The following is a 19,502-nucleotide window of genomic DNA, read 5'->3' on the forward strand; positions in this document are numbered from 1 at the left end:
TTTTTTTTATTCCAGATGAATTTGCAAATTGTTCTGTCTAACTCTTTGAAGAATTGGATTGGTATTTTGATGGGGATTGCATTGAATCTGTAGATTGCTTTTGGTAAAATGGCCATTTTTACTATATTAATCCTGCCAATCCATGAGCATGGGAGATCTTTCCATCTTCTGAGATCTTCTTCAATTTCTTTCCTCAGTGTCTTGAAGTTCATATTGTACAGATCTTTTACTTGCTTGGTTAAAGTCACATCGAGGTACTTTATATTATTTGGGTCTATTATGAAGGGTGTCATTTCCCTAATTTCTTTCTCGGCTTGTTTCTCTTTTGTATAGAGGAAGGCAACTGATTTATTTGAGTTAATTTTATACCCAGCCACTTTGCAGAAGTTGTTTATCAGCTTTAGTAGTTCTCTGGTGGAACTTTTGGGATCACTTAAATATACTATCATGTCATCTGCAAATAGTGATATTTTGACCTCTTCTTTTCCGATCTGTATCCCCTTGATCTCCTTTTGTTGTCTGATTGGTCTGGCTAGAACTTCAAGAACTATACTGAATAAGTAGGGAGAGAGTGGGCAGCCTTGTCTAGTCCCTGATTTTAGTGGGATTGCTTCAAGTTTCTCTCCATTTAGTTTAATGTTAGCAACTGGTTTGCTGTATATGGCTTTTACTATGTTTAGGTATGGGCCTTGAATTCCTATTCTTTCCAGGACTTTTATCATGAAGGGGTGTTGAATTTTGTCAAATGCTTTCTCAGCGTCTAATGAAGTGATCATGTGGTTCTGTTCTTTCAGTTTGTTTATATAATGGATCACGTTGATGGTTTTCCGTATATTAAACCATCCCTGCATGCCTGGGATGAAGCCTACTTGATCATGGTGGATGATTGTTTTAATGTGCTCCTGGATTCGGTTTGCCAGAATTTTATTGAGTATTTTTGCGTCGATACTCGTAAGGGAAATTGGTCTGAAGTTCTCTTTCTTTGTTGGGTCTTTGTGTTCTTAGGTATAAGAGTAATTGTGGCTTCATAGAAGGAATTCGGGAGTGATCCATCTGTTTCAATTTTGTGGAATAGTTTGGATAATATTGGTATGAGGTCTTCTATGAAGGTCTGATAGAATTCTGCACTACACCCGTCTGGACCTGGGCTCTTTTTGGTTGGGAGAACTTTAATGACTGCTTCTATTTCCTTAGGAGTTATGGGGTTGTTTAACTGGTTTATCTGTTCCTGATTTAACTTCAGTACCTGGTATTTGTCTAGGAAATTGTCCATTTCCTGTATATTTTCAAGTTTTGTTGAATATAGGCTTTTATAGTAAGATCTAATGATTTTTTGAATTTCCTCTGAATCTGTAGTTATGTCTCCCTTTTCATTTCTGATTTTGTTAATTTGGACACACTCTCTGGGTCCTCTCGTTAGTCTGGCTAAGGGTTTATCTATCTTGTTGATTTTCTCAAAGAACCAACTTTTGGTTCTGTTGATTCTTTCTATGGTCCTTTTTGTTTCTACTTGGTTGATTTCAGCTCTGAGTTTGATTATTTCCTGCCTTCTACTCCTCCTGGGTGTATTTGCTTCTTTTTGCTCTAGAGCTTTTAGGTGTGCTGTCAAGCTGCTGACATATGCTCTTTCCTGTTTCTTTCTGCAGGCACACAGCGCTATGAGTTTTCCTCTTAGCACAGCTTTCATTGTGTCCCATAAGTTTGTGTATGTTGTACCTTCATTTTCATTATATTCTAAAAAGTTTTTAATTTCTTTATTCCTTCCTTGACCAGGTTATCATTGAGTAGAGCATTCTTCAATTTACACGTATATGTGAGCATTCTTCCCTTATTGTTATTGAAGACCAGTTTTAGGCCGTGGTGGTCTGATAGCACGCATGGGATTATTTCTATCTTTCTGTACCTGTTGAGGCCCGTTTTTTGACCAACTATATGGTCAATTTTGGAGAAAGTACCATGAGGAGCTGAGAAGAAGGTATATCCTTTTGCTTTAGGATAGAATATTCTATAAATATGCGTTAAGTCCATTTGGTTCAAGACTTCTCTTAGTCTGTCTACGTCTCTGTTTAATTTCTGTTTCCATGATCTGTCCATTGATGAGAGTGGAGTGTTGAAATCTCCCACTATTATTGTGTGAGGTGCAATGTCTGTTTTGAGCTTCAGTAAGGTTTCTTTTACGTATGTAGGTGCCCTTGTATTTGGGGCATAGATATTTAGGATTGAGAGTTCATCTTGGTGGATTTTTCCTTTGATGAATATGAAGTGTCCTTCCTTATCTTTTTTGATGACTTTTAATTGAAAATTGATTTTATTTGATATTAGAATGGGTACTCCAGCTTGCTACTTCTGACCATTTGCTTGGAAAGTTGTTTTCCAGCCTTTCACTTTGAGGTAGTGTCTGTCTTTGTCTCTGAAGTGTGTTTCCTGTAGGCAGCAGAATGCAGGGTCCTCGTTGTGTATCCAGTTTGTTAATCTATGTCTTTTTATTGGGGAGTTGAGGCCATTGATGTTGAGAGATATTAAGGAATAGTGATTATTGCTTCCTGTTATATTCATATTTGGATGTGAGGTTATGTTTGTGTGCTTTTCTTCTCTTTGTTTTGTTGCCAAGACGATTAGTTTCTTGTTTCTTCTAGGGTATAGCTTGCCTCCTTATGTTGGGCTTTACCCTTTATTATCCTTTGTAGTGCTGGATTTGTAGAAAGATATTGTGTAAATTTGGTTTTGTCATGGAATATCTTGGTTTCTCCATCTATGTTAATTGAGAGTTTTGCAGGATACAGTAACCTGGGCTGGCATTTGTGTTCTCTTAGGGTCTGTATGACATCTGCCCAGGATCTTCTGGCTTTCATAGTCTCTGGCGAAAAATCTGGTGTGATTCTGATAGGTCTGCCTTTATATGTTACTTGACCTTTTTCCCTTACTGCTTTTAATATTCTTTCTTTATTTTGTGCGTTTGGTATTTTGACTATTATGTGACGGGAGGTGTTTCTTTTCTGGTCCAATCTATTTGGAGTTCTGTAGGCTTCTTGTATGCCTATGGGTATCTCTTTTTTTAGGTTAGGGAAGTTTTCTTCTATGATTTTGTTGAAGATATTTACTGGTCCTTTGAGCTGGGAATCTTCACTCTCGTCTATAACTATTATCCTTAGGTTTGATCTTCTCATTGAGTCCTGGATTTCCTGTATGTTTTGGACCAGTAGCTTTTTCTGCTTTACATTATCTTTGACAGTTGAGTCAATGATTTCTATGGAATCTTCTGCTCCCGAGATTCTCTCTTCCATCTCTTGTATTCTGTTGGTGAAGCTTATATCTACAGCTCCTTGTCTCTTCTTTTGGTTTTCTATATCCAGGGTTGTTTCCATGTGTTCTTTCTTGATTGCTTCTATTTCCATTTTTAATTCCTTTAACTGTTTGATTGTGTTTTCCTGGAATTCTTTCAGGGATTTTTGCAATTCCTCTCTGTAGGCTTCTACTTCTTTATTAATGTTTTCCTGTGTTTCTCTAAGGGAGTTCTTCACGTCTTTCTTGAAGTCCTCCAGCATCATGATCAAATATGATTTTGAAACTAGATCTTGCTTTTCTGGTGTGTTTGGATATTTCATGTTTATTTTGGTGGGAGAATTGGGCTCCGATGATGCCATGTAGTCTTGGTTTCTGTTGCTTGGGTTCCTGCGTTTGCCTCTCGCCATCAGATTATCTCTAGTGTTACTTTGTTCTGCTATTTCTGACAGTGGCTAGACTGTCCTCTAAGCCTGTGTGTCAGGAGTGCTGTAGACCTGTTTTCCTGTTTTCTTTCAGCCAGTTATGGGGACAGAGTGTTCTGCTTTCGGGCGTGTAGTTTTTCCTCTCTACAGGTCTTCAGCTGTTCCTGTGGGCCTGTGTCTTGAGTTCACCAGGCAGGTCACTTGCAGCAGAAAAGTTGGTCTTACCTGTGGTCCCGAGGCTCAAGTTCGCTCGCGGGGAGCTGCCCACGAGCTCTCTGCAGCGGCAGCAACCAAGAAGACATGCACCGCCGTTTCCGGGAGCTTCAGGGCACCAGGGTTCCAGATAGAGTTTGGTGTTTTCCTCTGGCGTCCGAGATGTGTGTGCAGAGTGCAGTCTCTTCTGGTTTCCCAGGCGTGTCTGCCTCTCTGAGGGTTTAGCTCTCCCTCCCATGGGATTTGGGTGCAGAGAACTGTTTATCCGGTCTGTTTCCTTCTGGTTCTGGCGTTGTCTCAGATGCAGCGGTCCTGCCGCTCCTGGGCCCTCCCCTACGGGAACCCAGAGGCCTTATACAGTTTCCTCTTGGGCCGGAGATGTGGGCAGGGGTGGACAGTGTTGGTGGTCTCCTCCGCTCTGCAGCCCCAAGAGTGCCCACCTGATCAGGCGGTGAGGTCTTTCTCCCACGGGGTTTGGGAGCAGAGAGCTGCTGCGGGCCGGGATCCGCGGGTGTGGGACTTCCGGTAAACACAGGAAGTGCCCAGTCCTAGAGGTTTTTTGCCTCTGTGTGTCCTGAGTTCACCAGGCAGGTTTCTTGCAGCAGAAAAGTTGGTCTTACCTGTGGTTCCGAGGCTCAAGTTTGCTCGTGGGTTACTGCCTAAGTCCTCTCCGTGGCGGCAGCAACCGGGAAGATCTGCGCCACTCTTTCAGGGAGCCTCCGTGCACCAGGGTTCCAGATGGCGTTTGGTGTTTTCCTCTGGTGTCTGGATGTGTGCAGAGTGCAGTCTATTCTGGTTTCCCAGGCGTGTCTGCCTCTCTGTAGGTTTAGCTCTCCCTCCCATGGGATTTGGGTGCAGAGAACTGTTTATCCGGTCTGTTTCCTTCAGGTTCCGGTGGTGTCTCAGGCGCAGGGGTCCTGCCGCTCCTGGGCCCTCCCCTACGGGAACCCAGAGGCCTTATACAGTTTCCTCTTGGGCCAGGGATGTGGGCAGGGGTGGGCAGTGTTGGTGGTCTCCTCTGCTCTGCAGCCTCAGGAGTGCCCACCTGACCAGGCGGTGAGGTCTCTCTCCCACAGGGTTTTGGAGCAGAGAGCATCTTTTATCTTTATTAACTTGAGTATTTCTTATTTACATGACGATTGTTATTCCCTTTCCCAGTTTCCCAGCCAACATCCCCCAACCCCTCCTCCTCCCCTTCTATATGGGTGTTCCACTCCCCATCCTCCCCCCATTACTGCCCTCCCCCAACAATCACGTTCACTGGCGGTTCAGTCTTGGCAGGACCAAGGGCTTCCCCTTCCACTGGTACTCTTACTAGGCTATTCAATGCTACTTAAGAGGTTGGAGCCCAGGGTTAGTCCATGTATAGTCTTTGGGTAGTGGCTTAGTCCCTGGAATCCCTGGTTGGTTGGCATTGTTGTTCATAAGGGGTCTCAAGTCCCTTCAAGCTCTTCCAGTTCTTTCTCTGATTCCTTCAACGGGGGTCCTATTCTCAGTTCAGTAGTTTGCTGCTGGCATTCGCCTCTGTATTTGCTGTATTCTGGGTGTGTCTCTCAGGAGAGATCTACATCCAGTTCCTGTTGGCCTGCACTCCTTTGCTTCATCCATCTTATCTAGTTTGGTGGCTGTATGTGTATGGGCCACACATGTGGGGCAGGCTCTGAATGAGTATTCCTTCTGCCTCTCTTCTAAACTTTGCCTCCCTATTCCCTGCCAAGGGTATTCTTGTGCCCCTTTTAAAGAAGGAGTGAAGCATTCATATTTTAGTCATCCTTCTTGAGTTTCATGTGTTCTGTGCATCTAGGGTAATTCAAGCATTTGGGCTAATAGCCACTTATCAGTGAGTGCATACCATGTGTGTTTTTCTGTGATTGGGTTACCTCAATCAAGATGATATTTTTCAGTACCATCCATTTGCCTATAAATTTCATAAAGGCATTGTTGTTGATAGCTGAGTAATATTCCATTGTGTAGCTGTACCACATTTTCTGTATCCATTCCTCTGTTGAAGGGCATCTGGGTTCTTTCCAGCTTCTGGCTATTATAAATAAGGCAGCGATGAACATAGTGGAGCATGTGTCTTTCTTATATTTTGGGTCATCTTTTGGGTATATGCCCAAGAGAGGTATAGCTGGGTCCTCAGGTAGTTCAATGTCCAATTTTCTGAGGAACCTCCACACTGATTTCCAGAATGGTTTTAACAGTCTGCAATCCCACCAAAAACGGAGCAGTGTTCCTCTTTCTCCACATCCTAGACAGCATTTGCTGTCACCTGAGTTTTTGACCTTAGCTATTCTCACTGGTGTGAGGTGAAATGTCAGGGTTGTTTTGATTTGCATTTCCCTTGTGACTAAAGATGTTGAACATTTCTTTAGGTGTTTCTCATCCATTCGGCATTCCTCAGCTGTGAATTCTTTTTTTACCTCTGAACCCCATTTTTTAATAGGGTTATTTGTCTCCCTGCGGTGTAACTTCTTGAGTTCTTTATATATTTTGGATATAAGGCCTCTATCTGTTGTAGGATTGGGAAATGTAGGATTGGTAAAGATCTTTTCCCAGTCTGTTGGTTGCCGTTTTGTCCTAACCACAGTGTCCTTTGCCTTAAAGAAGCTTTGCAGTTTTATGAGATCCCATTTGTCGATTCTTGGTCTTAGAGCATAAACCATTGGTGTTCTGTTCAGGAAATTGTTTCCAGTGCCCACATGTTGCAGATGCTTCCCTAGTTTTTCTTCTATTAGTTTGAGTGTATCTGGTTTGATGTAGAGGTCCTTGATCCACTTGGACTTAAGCTTTGTACAGGGTGATAAGCATGGTTCGATCGGCATTCTTCTACAGGTTGACTTCCAGTTGAACCAGCACCATTTGCTGAAAATGCTATCTTTTTTCCATTGGATGGTTTTGGCTCCTTTGTCAAAAATCAAGTGACCATAGGTGTGTGGGTTCATTTCTGGGTCTTCAATTCTGTTCCATTGGTCTATCTGTCTGTCTCTGTACCAATACCATGCAGTTTTTATCACTATTCTGTAATACTGCTTGAGTTCAGGGATAGTGATTCCCCCTGAAGTCCTTTTATTGTTGAGGATAGTTTTAGCTATCCTGGGATTTTTGTTATTCCAGATGAATGTGCAAATTGTTCTGTCTAACTCTTTGAAGAATTGGATTGGTATTTTGATGGGGATTGCATTGAATCTGTAGATTGCTTTTGGTAAAATGGCCATTTTTACTATATTAATCCTGCCAATCCATGAGCATGTGAGATCTTTCCATCTTCTGAGGTCTTCTTCAATTTCTTTCTTCAGAGGCTTGAAGTTCTTATTGTACAGATCTTTTACTTGCTTGGTTAAAGTCACACCGAGTCACTTCATATTATTTGGGTCTATTATGAAGGGTGTCGTTTCCCTAATTTCTTTCTCAGCTTGTTTCTCTTTTGTGTAGAGGAGGGCTACTGATTTGAGTTAATTTTATAGCCAGCCACATTGCTGAAGTTGTTTATCAGCTTTAGTAGTTCTCTGGTGGAATTGTTGGGATCACTTAAATATACTATCATGTCATCTGCAAATAGTGATATTTTGACCTCTTCTTTTCCGATCTGTATCCCCTTGACCTCCTTTTATTGTCTGATTGCTCTGGCTAGAACTTCAAGAACTATATTGAATAAGTAGGGAGAGAGTGGGCAGCCTTGTCTAGTCCCTGATTTTAGTGAGATTGCTTCAAGTTTCGCTCCATTTAGTTTAATGTTAGCAACTGGTTTGCTGTATATGGCTTTTACTATGTTTAGGTAAGGGCCTGGAATTCCTATTCTTTCCAGGACTTTTATCATGAAGGGGTGTTGAGTTTTGTCAAATGCTTTCTCAGCATCTAATGAAATGATCATGTGGTTTTGTTCTTTCAGTTTGTTTATATAATGGATCACGTTGATGGTTTTCCGTATATTAAACCATCCCTGCATGCCTGGGATGAATCCTACTTGATCATGGTGGATGATTGTTTTAATGTGCTCTTGGATTCGGTATGCCAGAATTTTTTTTTTATTAACTTGAGTATTTCTTATATACATTTCAAGTGTTATTCCCTTTCCCGGTTTCCGGGCAAACATCCCCCTCCCCCCTCCCCTTCCTTATGGGTGTTCCCCTCCCAAGCCTCCCCCCATTGCCGCCCTCCCCCCATAGTATAGTTCACTGGGGGTTCAGTCTTAGCAGGACCCAGGGCTTCCCCTTCCACTGGTGCTCTTACTAGGATATTCAATGCTACCTATGGGGTCAGAGTCCAGGGTCAGTCCATGTATAGACTTTAGGTAGTGGCTTAGTCCCTGGAAGCTCTGGTTGCTTGACATTGTTGTACTTTTGGGGTCTCGAGCCCCTTCAAGCTCTTCCAGTTCTTTCTCTGATTCCTTCAACGGGGGACCTATTGTCAGTTAAGTAGTTTGCTGCTGGCATTCGCCTCTGTATTTGCTGTATTCTGGCTGTGTCTCTCAGGAGCGATCTACATCCGGCTGCTGTCGGTCTGCACTTCTTTGCTTCATCCATCTTGTCTAATTGGGTGGCTGTATATGTATGGGCCACATGTGGGGCAGGCTCTGAATGGGTGTTCCTTCAGTCTCTGTTTTAATCTTTGCCTCTCCCTTCCCTGCCAAGGGTATTCTTTTTCCTCATTTAAAGAAGGAGTGAAGCATTCACATTTTCATCATCCATCTTGAGTTTCATTTGTTCTAGGCATCTAGGGTAATTCAAGCATATGGGCTAATAGCCACTTATCAATGAGTGCATACCATGTATGTCTTTCTGTGATTGGGTTAGCTCACTCAGGATGATATTTTCCAGTTCCAACCATTTGCCTACAAATTTCATAAACTCGTTGTTTTTGATAGCTGAGTAATATTCCATTGTGTAGATGTACCACATTTTCTGTATCCATTCCTCTGTTGAAGGGCATCTGGGTTCTTTCCAGTTTCTGGCTATTATAAATAAGGCTGCGATGAACATAGTGGAGCACATGTCTCTTTTGTATGTTGAGGAATCTTTTGGGTATATGCCCAAGAGAGGTATAGCTGGATCCTCAGGCAGTTCAATGTCCAATTTTCTGAGGAACCTCCAGACTGATTTCCAGAATGGTTGTACCAGTCTGCAATCCCACCAACAATGGAGGAGTGTTCCTCTTTCTCCACATCCTCGCCAGCATCTGCTGTCACCTGAGTTTTTGATCTTAGCCATTCTCACTGGTGTGAGGTGAAATGTCAGGGTTGTTTTGATTTGCATTTCCCTTATGACTAAAGATGTTGAACATTTCTTTAGGTGTTTCTCAGCCATTCGGCATTCCTCAGCTGTGAATTCTTTGTTTAGCTCTGAACCCCATTTTTAATAGGGTTATTTGTCTCCCCGCGGTCTAACTTCTTGAGTTCTTTGTATATTTTGGATATAAGGCCTCTATCTGTTGTAGGATTGGTAAAGATCTTTTCCCAATCTGTTGGTTGCCGTTTTGTCCTAACCACAGTGTCCTTTGCCTTACAGAAGCTTTGCAGTTTTATGAGATCCCATTTGTCGATTCTTGATCTTAGAACGTAAGCCATTGGTGTTTTGTTTAGGAAATTTTTTCCAGTGCCCATCTGTTCCAGATGCTTCCCTAGTTTTTCTTCTGTTAGTTTGAGTGTGTCTGGTTTGATGTGGAGGTCCTTGATCCACTTGGACTTAAGCTTTGTACAGGGTGATAAGGATGGATCGATCTGCATTCTTCTACATGTTGCCCTCCAGTTGAACCAGCAGCATTTGCTGAAAATGCTATCTTTTTTCCATTGGATGGTTTTGGCTCCTTTGTCAAAAATCAAGTGACCATAGGTGTGTGGGTTCATTTCTGGGTCTTCAATTCTATTCCATTGGTCTATCTGTCTGTCTCTGTACCAATACCATGCAGTTTTTATCACTATTGCTCTGTAATACTGCTTGAGTTCAGGGATAGTGATTCCCCCTGAAGTCCTTTTATTGTTGAGGATAGCTTTAGCTATCCTGGGTTTTTTGTTATTCCAGATGAATTTGCAAATTGTTCTGTCTAACTCTTTGAAGAATTGGATTGGTATTTTGATGGGGATTGCATTGAATCTGTAGATTGCTTTTGGTAAAATGGCCATTTTTACTATATTAATCCTGCCAATCCATGAGCATGGGAGATCTTTCCATCTTCTGAGGTCTTCTTCAATTTCTTTCCTCAGTGTCTTGAAGTTCATATTGTACAGATCTTTTACTTGCTTGGTTAAAGTCACACCGAGGTACTTTATATTATTTGGGTCTATTATGAAGGGTGTCGTTTCCCTAATTTCTTTCTCGGCTTGTTTCTCTTTTGTATAGAGGAAGGCAACTGATTTATTTGAGTTAATTTTATACCCAGCCACTTTGCAGAAGTTGTTTATCAGCTTTAGTAGTTCTCTGGTGGAACTTTTGGGATCACTTAAATATACTATCATGTCATCTGCAAATAGTGATATTTTGACCTCTTCTTTTCCGATCTGTATCCCCTTGATCTCCTTTTGTTGTCTGATTGGTCTGGCTAGAACTTCAAGAACTATATTGAATAAGTAGGGAGAGAGTGGGCAGCCTTGTCTAGTCCCTGATTTTAGTGGGATTGCTTCAAGTTTCGCTCCATTTAGTTTAATGTTAGCAACTGGTTTGCTGTATATGGCTTTTACTATGTTTAGGTATGGGCCTTGAATTCCTATTCTTTCCAGGACTTTTATCATGAAGGGGTGTTGAATTTTGTCAAATGCTTTCTCAGCATCTAATGAAATGATCATGTGGTTCTGTTCTTTCAGTTTGTTTATATAATGGATCACGTTGATGGTTTTCCGTATATTAAACCATCCCTGCATGCCTGGGATGAATCCTACTTGATCATGGTGGATGATTGTTTTGATGTGCTCTTGAATTCGGTTTGCCAGAATTTTATTGAGTATTTTTGAGTCGATATTCGTAAGGGAAATTGGTCTGAAGTTCTCTTTCTTTGTTGGGTCTTTGTGTGTTTTAGGTATAAGAGTAATTGTGGCTTCATAGAAGGAATTTGGTAGTGATCCATCTGTTTCAATTTTGTGGAATAGTTTGGATTGGTATGAGGTCTTCTATGAAAGTATGATGGAATTCTGCAGTAAACCCGTCTGGACCTGGGCTCTTTTTGGTTGGGAGACCTTTAATGACTGCTTCTATTTCCTTTGGAGTTATGCGGTTGTTTAACTGGTTTATCTGTTCCTGATTTAACTTCAGTACCTAGTATCTGTCTAGGAAATTGTCCATTTCCTGCAGATTTTCACGTTTTGTTGAATATATGCTTTTATAGTAAGATCAGATGATTTTTTTGAATTTCCTCTGATTCTTTACTTATGTTTCCCTTTTCATTTCTGATTTTGTTAATTTGGACACACTCTCTGTGTCCTCTCATTACTCTGGCTAAGGGTTTTACTATCTTGTTGATTTTCTCAAAGAACCAACTTTTGGTTCTGTTGATTCTTTCTATGGTCCTTTTTGTTTCTACTTGGTTGATTTCAGCTCTGAGTTTGATTATTTCCTGCCTTCTACTCCTCCTGAATGTATTTGCTTCATTTTGCTCTAGAGCTTTTAGGTGTGCTATCAAGCTGCTGACATATGCTCTCCCCTGTTTCTTTCTGCAGGCACTCAGCGCTATGAGTTTTCCTCTTAGCACAGCTTTCATTGTGTCCCATAAGTTTGGGTATGTTGTACCTTCATTTTCATTAAATTCTAAAAAGTCTTTAATTTCTTTCTTTATTTCTTCCTTGACCAGGTTATCATTGAGTAGAGCATTGTTCAATTTCCTCGTATATGTGGGCATTCTTCCCTTAGTGTTATTGAAGACCAGCTTTAGGCCGTGGTGGTCTGATAGCACCCTTGGGATTATTTCTATCTTTCTGTACCTGTTGAGGCCCATTTATTGACCAATTATATGGTCAATTTTGGAGAAAGTACCATGAGGAGCTGAGAAGAAGGTATATCCTTTTGTTTAAGGATAGAATGTTCTATAAATATCTGTTAAGTCCATTTGGTTCAAGACTTCTCTTAGTCTGTCTATGTCTCTGTTTAATTTCTGTTTCCATGATCTGTCCATTGATGAGAGTGGGGTGTTGAAATCTCCTACTATTATTGTGTGAGGTGCAATGTGTGTTTTGAGCTTCAGTAAGGTTTCTTTTACGTATGTAAGTGCCCTTGTATTTGGCACATAGATATTTAGGATTGAGAGTTCATCTTGGTGGATTTTTCCTTTGATGAATATAAAGTGTCCTTCCTTAACTTTTTTGATGACTTTTAGTTGAAAATTGATTTTATTTGATATTAGAATGGCTACTACAGCTTGCTTCTTCAGACCATTTGCTTGGAAAGTTGATTTCCAGCCTTTCACTCTGAGTTAGTGTCTGTCTTTGTCTCTGAGTTGTGTTTCCTGTAGGCAGCATAATGCAGGGTCCTCATTGCGTATCCACTTTGTTAATCTATGTCTTTTTATTGGGGAGTTCAGACCATTGATGTTGAGAGATATTAAGGAATAGTGATTATTGCTTCCTGTTATATTCAAATTTGGATGTGAGGTTATGTTTGTGTGCTTTTCTTCTCTTTGTTTTGTTGCCAAGACCATTAGTTTCTTGCTTTTTCTAGGGTGTAGCTTGCGTCCTTATGTTGGGCTTTACCATTTATTATCCTTTGTAGTGCTGGATTTGTATAAAGATATCGTGTAAATTTGGTTTTGTCATGGAATATCTTGGTTTCTCCATCTATGTTAATTGAGAGTTTTGCAGGATACAGTAACCTGGGCTGGCATTTGTGTTCTCTTAGGGTCTGTATGACATCTGCCCAGGATCTTCTGGCTTTCATAGTCTCTGGCGAAAAATCTGGTGTAATTCTGATAGGTCTGCCTTGATATGTTACTTGACCTTTTTCCCTTACTGCTTTTAATATTCTTTATTTTGTGCATTTTGTGTTTGGCTATTATGTGTCGGGAGGTGTTTCTTTTCTGGTCCAATCTATTTGGAGTTCTGTAGGCTTCTTGTATGCCTATGGGTATCTCCTTGTTTTATGTTAGGGAAGTTTTCTTCTATGATTTTGTTGAAGATATTTACTGGTCCTTTGAGCTGGGAGTCTTCACTCTCTTCTATAACTATTATCCTTAGGTTTGATCTTCTCATTGAGTCCTGGATTTCCTGTATGTTTTGGACCAGTAGCTTTTTCCTCTTTACATTATCTTTGACTGTTGAGTCGATGATTTCTATAGAATCTTCTGCTCCTGAGATTCTCTCTTCTATCTCTTGTATTTTGTTATTGATGCTTGTGTCTACGGCTCCTTGCCTCTTCCTTTGGTTTTCTATATCCAGGGTTGTTTCCATGTGTTCTTTCTTGATTGCTTCTATTTCCATTTTTAATTCCTTCAATTGTTTGATTGTGTTTTCCTGGAATTTTTTCAGGGATTTTTGTGATTCCTCTCTATAGGCTTCTACTTGTTTATTTATGTTTTCCTGCATTTCTCTAAGGGAGTTCTTCATGTCTTTCTGAAGTCCTCCAGCATCATGATTAAATGTGATTTCAAATCTAGATCTTGCTTCTCTGGTGTTTTTGGATATTCAGTGTTTGCTTTGTTGGGAGAATTGGGCTCCGATGATGCCATGTAGTCTTGGTTTCTGTTGCTTGGGTTCCTGGGCTTGCCTCTCGCCATCAGGTTGTCTCTGGTGTTACCTTGTTCTGCTATATCTGACATTGGCTAGACCTTCCTATAGGCCTATGTGTCAGGAGTGCTATAGACCTGATTTCCTGTTTTCTTTCAGCCAGCTGTGGGAACAGAGTGTTCTGATTTCGGGCGTGTAGTCTTTTCTGCCTACTGGTCTTCAGCTGTTCCTGTGGGACTCTGCCCTGAGTCCACCAGGCAGGTTATTTAGAGAAGAAAAGTTGGTCTAACCTGTGGTCCCGTGGCTCAAGTTGCTCGTGGGGGGCTGCTTTTGAGCTCTCCATGAGGGCGGCAACCAGGAGGGCCTGTGCTGCCTTTTCCTGGACCCCTGTGCACCGGGGTCCCAGATGGCGATAGTTGTTTTCCTCTGGAGTCAGAAATGTTGGCAGAGTGTAGTCTCTACTGGCCTCCCAGGCGTGCCTGCCCCTCTGAAGGTTTAGCTCTCCCTCCCACGGGATTTGGGTGCAGATAACTGTTGATCAGTCCCTTCAGATCCAGGCGGTGTCTGGACTGCGGGGGACCTGCAGCTACAGTGCCCCTGTCTTCTGGTTCCCAAACCCTATATAGTTTCCTCTTGGGCTAGGGATGTGGGCAGGGATGTGGGCAGTATTGGTGGTCTCTCCCGCTCTGCCATCTCAGGAGTGCCCACCTGTCTGGGCGGTGAGCTCTCTCTCCCACAAGGTTTGGGAGCAGGGAGCTGTGGGCCAGGATCTTCGAGGTTCCACCTCCAGCTAAAAACCGGAAGTGACCAGTCCCAGAGGAATTTTCCCTCATGTGTCCTGAGTCCACCAGGCAGGTCACTTGGAGCAGAAAAGTTGGTCTTACCTGTGGTCCCGCAGCTCAAGTTGCTCGTGGGGGAGCTGCTTTTTTGGCTTTCTGTCATTTTTGTTGTTCGTGAAGACCAGCCTTAGTCTGTGGTGATCTGATATGATGCAGAGGATTATTTCAGTCTTCTGTATGTGTTGACGCCTGTTTGGTGACTGATTATACGTTCAATTTTGGACAAAGTACCATGAGTTACTAAGAAGAAGATATAGTCTTTTCTTTTAGGATGAAATGTTCTATAGATAGCTGTTAAATCCATTTGGATCAATACTTCTCTTAGGTTCACTCTTTCTCTGTTTAGTTTCTGTTTCCATGATCTGTTCATTGATGAGAGTGGGGTGTTGAAGTCTCACACACAGTATTGTTGTGTGGGGGACAATGTGTGCCTTGAGCTGTAGTAAAATTTCTTCCATCATCGTGGGTGCCTTGTGTTGGAGCATAGATGTTCAGAATTGAGAGTTCATCTTCGTAGATTTTTCCTTTGATGAGTATGAAGTGTCCTTCCTTATTTTCTTAATAACTTTTGGTTGAATGTCAATTTTGTTTGATATTAAAATGGCTACTCCAGCTTGTTTCTTTGGAACATTCGCTTGGAAAAAAATGTCCCAGCCTTTTACTCTAAGGTAGTGTCTGTCTTTGCTTCTGAGCTGGGTTTCCTGTATGCAGCAAAATGCTGAGCCCAATTTACATATCCAGTCTGTTAGTCTATGTCTTTTTATTGGGGAATTGAGCTCAATGATGTTCAGAGATATTAAGGAGTAGTGACTGTTTCCTGTTGTTTCCTGGGCCCTAGCCTATCTGGTCTGTTCCCTCCCTCACTTCCAGCTGGATAACCTCACTTTCTCAGTACCCTCAGTGCAGACAATGCAAGCCCGATTCTCTCTACCTAGGAATGAGAAGGTGTGTTATATCAGAAAAATATCAATCTAATCCAACAAGTTAGCACTGGGGCATAATGGCACTGGTACACTTGTGCCAGCCCTCATGTGTGGAGGATAGGTAATTTCGCTGCTCCCCCACTTCTACCCCACTGCCTAACAAGAACACCCTTTGGCCTATATTGTATCAGCAGTGATGTCTGTGCTCTGTACCTCTCTTATTCTGGAGTCCTGACCTTGGCACAGGTGTCTATGTGGTCAGCCCCAACAAAATGCTGAACTCTGAGACTATAAGAGATTCCTAGAAGACAGCATAGCATTGGAGCCCGCAAAGCTTTCTGCTGGGTTCAGATCATTCCTATTTGACTACATGAAATGAGAACTCTGGGAGCATCTTGGCTCTGATTGCTAAAAGGTCCCCGTTGTAACACAATTTGGTAAACATGGCCTTAAAACTTGTTGAAAGCAGGCCCTTTGAAACTGGAGTTCTCAGTACCCTTAATTTGAGAATATCTGTCTGAGTTTCTAGGGAAATGGCTAAAGGGTACCCACTAAATTGAAACTATAGGACCCTTCTTGTGAGCAGTATTTGTCAAAATCTCACCAAAGAACAGACATCTATAAATTGTTGGAGTAATCTGGGAAGTTAGGGCTTATTCTGGACCATAATGCACGTGGCTCTTTGCTAAATAAGGTGGTTTCATTGTGAGATACATACATGCCTTTCTTAGTGTAAATATGTAGGTATCTGTTGGTTCTGTATGGAGTGTCCTCCTAAGGACTTTCCACAGTACACACACATCTCAACTCCTCTGACTTCAATACAACATATGGGAGTGCCTGGTGCCTGGACATCTATGACCACTCTCCCTAAAAAAGGCAATCACTTCTAAGTAGGGTCAGCAATCCCCTACTGTGCCAGTACATGAGGCACTTGAGGAAACAATGTGGAGTTGGAAGATGTCTGAAAAACGGTGGGAAGCAGAGAGAGCTGCAGGGAAAACAAGGACATGAGAGGCAGGCCCACAACTTTGTGTCAGTAAAAGCTGCTACCTCTAGATCTAGCTACCAGAGGCATGAATGTTCCACTATCAAAATGTTATGTGGTATCTTTGTATAATACAGGACACATAAGGCATGCTAGCTGATGGGTGCCCAGGGGATAAAACATTGTTAGTGCTCATTTTGGCTCACAGTTCAGATGATAGAGCCTTCCACAGCAGAGAAACAAGCAAGGAGAGATGAGGTTCCAATATCTTAGCCAAGAACTCCTGATGCGAACAACTTGATGCTATAGTTTGGTTTGGAGGTAAGGCATCTCCCACATGTGTTTGACCACTTGTTCTCCAGTTAGTGGCCCTCTTTTGGGAGTAGTGGGGCCTATAGGAGGTGGGAGCCTTGCTGAAGGTAATGGGACACGGGGTGAGACCTGTATTCATACCTCAGCCCAGGAAACTCTCTGGTTCCTAGGCCACAGCCAGTTAAGGAATTTCACCACATACCAGTTTATCCTGAAGCAATACCTTCCCTGTTGTGGAAGACTTTATATGTGAATCAAATAGCCGTGCTCAGTTGTCTCTATCAGACATTTTGTCACAGCAATAAAAAATTAGCAAATTTCCCTAAGTTCCTTCCAAGGGACCTATCTCAGGAAGTGTCTATAACCATGCACTAATGCCTTTGGGAGACATTCAAGAGCCAAGATTTCTCAACGGTGCATTAGCCTGCAGGGAGGAGGCCTCCATTATCAAAGTGATAGTCACTGTCACGCCCTACACCCTGAATATAAGGTCACTTGCAGCCAGTCTCCCTGAGACCCAGCCATTGCTGGAGAGCAGTATGCCTCTCCCTTTAAAAGTGCCATAAGTTTGTTTCTAGAACAGGTAGTTATTTTTTAAGGATGGTGAGTGGCCGCGTATTTTCTTTTCTTACTGGATGTTTTCTTTTCAGAATAATGTCAATTTGACCTCCTCAGAACTATTCAACCTGTTTGGCTAGTGCTGTATTGCTGGATCTCTGTGGTTCCATGGGGCTTCCACTGAATCAGTAAGGTGATGACACTCATGCAAATGTATAGCAGTGTGGCTTGCAGGACTTGTGAGCCTTGCTCCAGACCCATGCCCCTCAGCTGCTGATGTCACAATCACTTGAGTGCTCACTGTGTTTCCCACAGAAATAACTTCTAAGTTTTGTTACTGTATTGGTTTAGATCATGGAGAAAATAAAAATGGTACTCTTCATAGAGGGAAACAACCTAATAAAAGATCCCTGAATGAAAATCAAAGCCTCCCAGTCTTATGTCATCTCCTCGACCCTTGAAGCCGGACAGTATCTGTGATGCCATTTTCAAGGATTTTGGACCTAACTCAAATAGCCCTGGGTCCCGTCCCCATGGATTGGTTTACAAAAACAAAGAAAACCAAGTCAGAAAACATAGTTCTCTGTCCTCAGAATTATACAAATAATATGCAAAACAAACTTCCCAGGAGACAAGGCCAGATGACATTTCTAGTGGTTATAAAAATGGACTCCATTCACTCTCAGACAAGATACTATCTCTCTCAGAATTAACCTGCTGTGTGTCTGCCTAAAGTGTCTATTAGCCCTTGAAACATTTATCAATTTTTTCAGGCAAACATACCCTAGCACTTGACCTTCATCGAAGAATGACAACGTTAGTAACTTTTATGTCCTGAGAACTTATATAAGACCTTTCTTCTTTGTCTTTGAGATCCTGCTTGATGTCTGTCAGTGGGACTGTAATGACTTTCCTCAGGCACAGCACATCTAATAGTAACCAGCTCTAGTATGTGGCACTTGATGTTGGAACATGTGTCCCTCCAAATCTATGTTGAGTCTTCAGTTCTATTTGGGGCCTTTGTGGTGCCAACCAAGGGGGTTCAGCATCATGACAGAATGTGTCCCCTATAGAAAATGGCCCGACACCAAACCCTGACACTATTGCAGATGCCATGTTATGCTTGCAGACTTGGGTCTGACATGGCTGTCCTCTGACAGGCTCTACAAACACCTGACACGGATGCAGACACTTACAGCAAACATTGGACTGAGCTAGGGGACCTCTGTGGAAGAGTAAGGGGAAGGACTGAAGGAGCTGAAGGGGATTTCAACCCCGTAGGAAGAACAACAGTGTCAACTACCAGACACATCAGAGGACTGTGGACTAATGCATAAACAAAGAGTTTACATGACTTGTTGTTACTACATGTGTAGCAGAGGAATGTTTTGTCTGGCCTCAGTGGAAGGTATATCCTTGGTCCTGTGGAGGCTTGATGCCCCGTGAAAGGAGAAAGCTAAAGCAGCAGGAATGTTAAATCTTAACCCTAACACTATTACTAATGGTAATCCTAACCCTTTTAGAGGGGGGATGTAGTGAAGGAATTTTTACATTATATATACATATATAGTATGTATATATTTCTTTTCATATATATATATATATAAATAAATAAATATGGAAAAAAAATTGAAAGAGAGTTTTCCCTTTTTCAGGACCATCTAAGGAATCCCAACAAAATGACATGTTAGAGCAAGAAAGCAGCTCTGATATATGCAGACAAATAATATATATCAAACATACTGTTTTCAACTTACCAATCTCCAGAAGTACAAGACTTCAAATAATTTGTTGATAAATTTCCCAGTCTAAGGCAATTTGTTGTAGATCAGGATGAGATTTGACATTTGAAAACTGTCTGCCTCCCATGCCTACAGCTTTTGCTGTCTGTAGGATTCTAGGCTGACCTTCTTTCTTGATCATCCTGTAGATGGCTGCCCTCTGTCTCCTGGAGTTCTCTGTCTCTGGTGAGAAATCTAATAAGAGGTTTTGGGTAGGCTATAACAAAACTCCATTCATCACAGTCCCACATACTTTAGAAACTTGTCCTAGGGTATTTGAGAAAGGGTATTTTGTGACAGACGGACAATGACAGGGGCATACTTTGGACACCAAGTATAGCCAAAGGAATGACTACTTGAACATTGATGTGTAACAGCCAGTTGTTAGCACAGTATTTTTGGTGCTATTGACAAAGGACATTGGAGCATCCTCTAGGTTCCCTTGCTTACTGGTAAATATTAGAGTCTATACCCAGTGAAGCTTAAAGCTTTGGGGCCTGTATTATCATTATCCATATTGCTGTTTCTATATCCTCTA

The 19,502-nt window shown here is 41.9% G+C and overlaps 1 protein-coding gene; it reads left to right on the top strand.

Moving 5' to 3' along the window:
* Erich1 (glutamate-rich 1) overlaps positions 1-19,502 on the top strand; it is a gene marked incomplete at its 5' end in the record, with an annotated part of 52,793,804 nt that overhangs the window by 41,591,123 nt on the left and 11,183,179 nt on the right.

The sequence above is a fragment of the Rattus norvegicus genome, chromosome 16, assembly GCF_021556685.1.
Source record: "Rattus norvegicus strain SHRSP/BbbUtx chromosome 16, alternate assembly SHRSP_T2T, whole genome shotgun sequence".
Taxonomy (NCBI): domain Eukaryota; kingdom Metazoa; phylum Chordata; class Mammalia; order Rodentia; family Muridae; genus Rattus; species Rattus norvegicus.